Source organism: Struthio camelus, chromosome 2 (genome assembly GCF_040807025.1).
Source record: "Struthio camelus isolate bStrCam1 chromosome 2, bStrCam1.hap1, whole genome shotgun sequence".
In the NCBI taxonomy this organism is placed as follows: Eukaryota; Metazoa; Chordata; class Aves; order Struthioniformes; family Struthionidae; genus Struthio; species Struthio camelus.
Genome location: NC_090943.1, coordinates 121,717,746 through 121,723,794, shown reverse-complemented (window position 1 = coordinate 121,723,794; position 6,049 = coordinate 121,717,746).

Below are 6,049 nucleotides of genomic sequence, written 5' to 3'. Positions count from 1 at the left end.
CATTTCCTTTGTCCAAGCTTCTACAGTTAATTCATTTCTGTGATGTGCTTTTTTGTCTCTAATTTGCACCCATGGCTGTTCCTTAGGGTCCGTCCGGGGACTCCACCTCAGCAAATGATTTCTGGAGTTTTAGCAGAGATTATGTTATTACGTGTTATGAATATGATTCAGGCTCCACTTTCAGTCCTCTTTTCATCACATTGTGTGCATTTCTTTACACATATAGATGTTTCAAAGTAAGTTGTCTGACAGAGGAAAAAAGTCAGAGCAGTAAAAGGCTGTATATTGTATTTCTGTCTACAGATTCGCTGCCCAAAGAAACACCTATTTGCAGCAACAAGATGTGGATCCCAGAGCGCACTCCTTGAGAGGACAGTCGCACTTTTTCCCAGTAGCTTTGGTGCTATCTGGAGGGGGGAGTAACCTCACAAAGTTTTCTCATCCTGGCCCGGCTCCCTGGTGCTGAGAAACTCATAACTAATTACTGTGACTTCAATTCTTAACTTGACCAGCTGTGCCAAACTAAGGAAGCCATAGGCTCCCAAGTGCTGTAAGATCTATAATTCAACTTCCATATAAAAAAGTCAATATTGGACAAAAGAATGACATTTAAAAATCATAAAATAAGTAGCTTGGTATTTACTTAAGATGCTCCTTTCTTCCCATAGTTTTATATAACATGTCCTGCTCTGTTTATATTTCTCTTGCTTTTTTTATGAGTGGAATAATTCTCCTTCAGCTTTAGAAGATGTCTGCACAAAGGAAGAAGCATGACCATCACGGGAAGACGGCAGAGGATGAGTAACCTCCGAACACATTGAATTTTTTATGCTCTGAAAGAAGTTAGGACCGATGGAACTTGTGGTTTTCTCTCTATTTTAAAATGGCGTTTTGAAAAAAGTCATTCTTCAGCCAGTATTAAGAGGCAACCAGAAGACAACGCTCTGATTTCACCGCGCCGAGTCACACCGGCCCTGTGTGGGCCAGCACACGGAGAATCACCGTAAATCTCGCAGCAAGAACTGTAGGAGGAATCCGAGGCACCAGGTGCTGTGCACTGTCCCTCAGAGGATGAGGCACCAGGGTGGCAGCCCTCGCTCATGTGAGAAGGATAAGACGAGTTGTGCCTGCTTGCCTTGAGGATCCGAAGATCCTGTTTTCTTTGGTGAACTGAGTGAGCCAAGAAAAAAGCAGGACAGCTCTTTGTATACAAGGCGTTGGTCTTACTATTACTTAAGTGCAGACATAGCATATTTTTCTCCTACAAATGATTGGGGGGGGGGGTTTAAGGAAAAATGACCAAGTTAATGAATAAGGTGTGTAAAAATTCTCTTTAACAAAAAATGAAGAAATAAAGAAAGTGTTCGTGAGTAAACAAGGTAATAAGCGACACCTACCCAAATGTGTCTGAAAGGGATGTCAATGGGAAAGGCATTATCTGGTGTGGTCCAACAGTGAACCAGTTGGGACACTGAAGCCAAGGAAAACAAACGTAAGCAAAATCAACCTGAAATTACTGAAATTACTGAAGGTCAGCGTTGTTTTCCTTCTCTGTCTATCTCTTTCTGCAGGCCTTTTTTTGTTTGTTTGATGTCTTTTGCTGTTTTTCCTTTCATTCTTTTTCACTATTTTAACTTGAGCTTCAAATATTTCGTAGTGGCCAACTAATACTGAAAAGCTCTTATATGTTCACTCTGATCATTATCCGATTCTCTTTTTTCCCTTTTAGCTGCTGAAACGCCACAACAGAGGATATTGTTTTACAGTGTAACAAAATGTAACAAAGCACTGTTTTCGACAAGTCTCATTTCAAAGACCGCTTGCTAAACAAGCCTGAAAACTCAAGCAGAGAGGAAAGAGAGATGGTGTTTAGATTATTATTTTAAAGATTTGATCTTTCACAGTTACTCAAAACCCAAGGCCAGACTATTCAATTAGGCACGAAGCCATTTTCCATGGCTTGCAAATTAACTATTGAAACTTCAGCCTGTCACTGATTCCTCATTTCTCCACCCCTTTTTGCTCACGCTCCAGAACCAAGTCTGACAGCAGGGCCTGAGTCATTAGATTTCTCGGTCCTCGAGGAGCCTAACTAAAGGCTGGGGCAGAAGCTCTCTTCACGTGAATCCACTCAAACCAGACTGGGGAAAACCTTTGCTCTCACACAAGACCTCTGACCACAAAACAAAAATGACCACAGCACAGTGCTCTTCTCTCACTCCTCCAATTCTAGAGCCGCTGTAGACACCAGTGGACTATGAATCACGAGAGATAAGGTGGAATTCTCTAGGAATTGGCAAGCAGACACTTTTTAATAGCTATTCACTTCCTTCTCTGACAGATGTTAAGTATTTTCTGCTATACAGGCAAGCTTCCTCTCATTGATTGGAGCCTTTTAAACGGGCATCAACTAACCTCACATTGTTCAGCCAAACAAATGGTATGGCATGCTGGCAGCCTTGAAATAATCGGGTGGTCAGCATTTGCATTTGTACTGCCAGCATATCTGTGATCTGCATTACCCGTTCTGACCCTTCTTTCCTGTTCATATGCACTGCAAGTGACCTTCACAAGGATACAAATTCCAGTTTACTTCACTTCAAATGCAAGAGTGTGAGTCAGCCCCCTGAGGGAATAACAAGGAATTCATTATAGCAACACAAGAGAAAGATGTGGAGGAAGTAATGTGCTTTCTTTACACAAAAGGGAAAAGAAATAGATGGTGAGAGCACCAAGCAAAGCCTAAGAAATCTTAAGACGTAATCTGACATAGTGGCACAGAACTCAGTTCTTATTGTCTGTAGGTGTATGACCTTATTAGGGCTTAAAAAGTAAGCCAAGTCTTCTCTGATCCATGCTGCAGTCTGCCAAACAAAGTAACTGCTTCCAGAAGTGGAAATCTTCATGATCAATACAAAATCACTAGAGGCACCACACTGTTGTGGGTGATACCTTTCAGAGAAATAAAAAGGTAAGATTCCCGAACCAAAGAAACTGGAAGAGGGAAGAACCTATTCTATTACCTTGTCTGTCTCCCCTACTGGTTTGTCCTTAGACATAGCTGTCATGTGCTACTTCAGCATGACACGTTTTTTTTTACAGGTCCTAAAGAATGATACTTCCACTTGAATATAAGCCCATCCTGAAATCATGTTGCCATCAGTCATCCCATTATCTTTTCTATCCGGATACGTTATCAACCCCCCCTCCTTTCCCATTCCAACTGAGTAAGCTACATTCTGACTATTCAAACTCTTTCCAAAACTACTTTTCCACTTTTATATCCTCCCCTTCACTTCCTGTGGTATAATACCAGACAGTGCTGCTTTGAGCTAAAAATCCGTCCTACTCTACCAAAAGATGTGGCTGCTCTTAGAAAAGTGTGTTGCATTTGAGTTTCTTAGCAATGAAAAGGGCTATATAAGGGACAGTTTTTACTACCATCTGCTTAAAATACAGTTGCAATTGAAAAAAAAGGCAAAAGAACTCTAAAAATTAAAAGGCAACATGTGCATATTGATGCACTGGATACAGTGAAGATGGATCCAAATTACCTTCAGCAGGAATGCAGAGGTCTGTATTAGTACACAGAGCAACGTATCCCCTGACATTCATTTGTATTGGTAGAAATAGAAAATTCATGTGGATTTCAAAAAAGGCATTTCTGTCTCTTATGACTGGACTGAAAGACCTAATTAGCAGCAATTACTCCCACTTCATTTTATTTACAATTTAAAGGAAAAGAAATTTTAAGATATTTTATGTTCTTAATATACTTGCACTTTTTTTTCTGCGTAATTTTCAACCTATGGATTTTGTGATCCAGGATGTTTTCAGAAATAACTGGAAATAGTTGTGGTGTTGCCCATTTTTACTAGTCGCTGTATAAAACTACTATAAACTACCAGCTATCACTCTTACTTGTTTTTTTCCTCCAAGAATGTGTGCATCAAACTTGGAAATATAATTAGGAAGAGTATTCCACTAACCTGCCTAGTGTTGAACTATGGCTAATATTGTACAAAAAGAGAATGTGCACATTTTGGTTCATCAAACACTCCCAGAGATTCACAAAGAGATTCAAAAGAATCCAAAGACTCCAAAGAAAAGATTCACAAATTCAAAATTCCTGAATTAAATTCAAAATTCAGTACTCAGATGAATTCAATGACAGTAGCAAACTCTGCTAAAACCTGGAAAGGGCCAATATCCAATATTAAACTGGCCCAAAGCTCCCATTTCTCAGAAATCAGATGATTTCCTCCAAACATGGGTCTTAGATTAATTTTTTTGCTTAAATTGTTTTCAATGCCTTTCTGCTGTTTGTTTTTAAGACAGATGTTCCTTGGTATGTCAGTTTCAGGAGCGTACAGATTTTCAACACATCCTGGAGATTGCAGCAGCGTCCTTCTGTAGAGTTCCTGCTTGCGGTCATCCACAGTCTCAAACAACCTTTTTACCAGCATTCAGGGAAACGGAAGAAAATATCTAAATCTTTGGCAGCTACCAGAATCCTGCTCTTTGCCAAAACAGAAACAGGTACCAAAGAATCTGATTCATAAAATCAAATAAGGTGGAGACGGATCAGCCCCAAAGATTGCTGCCCCTTCCCTTCTTGGGCATGTGGGCAAGGGCTGAACCAGCTGCTGTGCTGCAGCGCACTAGGAGCCGGGTCCAAGGAAACTAACCTGAACCGCCAAGGATAAAACCTCTCGGGCGCTTCCTGCTGTTTGACCAGTTCTCAAACACTCAACCACCTGCAAGCCAGAGGGCCCCAGCATGAGGTCTTCCGGCAGTATGGGGTGACCTGCGTCAAATTGAGAAGATCACCTTGCTCTTGGGATTTGGAGCACCCTGGAAGGCACTACACAGGGACAGATGTGTAGTACCTCTGTGGACAGATTTTAACCATCCTGTGCTCCAGCCACTGCAAACTCAAGACTGAGGAGCACTCAGGGCTTCATGGTGCTCTCAGCAGCACCCATGTCAGATAAGTGCACACATGGCCACAAGTAGTAGCAATGCAGGCTTCCAGGCTTTATCTCCTCCCCCACGGTTAAGTGGAGAATGCATCCCACAGCAGCATGCCCTAACGGGAATATTTTCTGGAGAAGTCACCTCTAAAGACAGACTACAGTATTCTTACCTGTGGAGCTCCTGGCCTCCAAACTAAAATGGCCAAACAGGAGGTAGAAGGTCATTTGTACTCTGCCACCAACGGTATGGACACGGGTCTGCTAGGAAGCAGCTTAGAACACTACTTCATTTTATATACACTGCAGAACAAACAGCACAGGCTTGCAGCTTTCAGAAGTCACTAGAGATATGGGTCAGATTCAAATCAGCAACCTAGAGGTGAAAGTCTCTATATCCCATTACCAAATCCTGAGACATCCAGTTCCCCATGCACATATTAATAGTTGATCATTATGAATTCCATGTTGGGATAATTAATTACTGCATCTGAACTATGCCTTAGGAATTATTAGATCATTTGGGGACTATAATTTATTTTATTTAGTACTGTATGAAAATTGCTGTTTCTTTTTTTCAAAAAAAAAAAAAAGCTGTACTTTAAGCTTTGAGAAGTACATAGTGTTTTCTGCAAAACACAAACCACAAAACAAATATATCTCTTATTGGGCCTGGAGTAGTCCTACAGGATTTGTTAGCAGGCTCTGATGATAGACGTGAGCAGCCACGCATCCACCTAATGAGCTGGCCCAAGGGATAAAGAACACACCAAGCCACTAGCAATGGATGTGGGAAGAGAGTCAGGGGGATGGCAGAGCATGTTGCCAAATGATGAGTCTTAAAGGTGGCTTCCCATATGAAATTAACGATTTTTGCAAAAGCACAATTTGTTTTTCTCCCACCAAAAATAAATCACACAACACGACACATTCACTTCTGAAATGAACATTCTCTCTGACTCCATTTTGTTCTTAACAAGACAAGCTCATCTGTTAAGAGCCAAATCCTTCAGACGTGACTTAACCTGCACTTTCAAGAGGCTTTGGTAAGTGCTGTGTAACGAGTCCTGAATAAA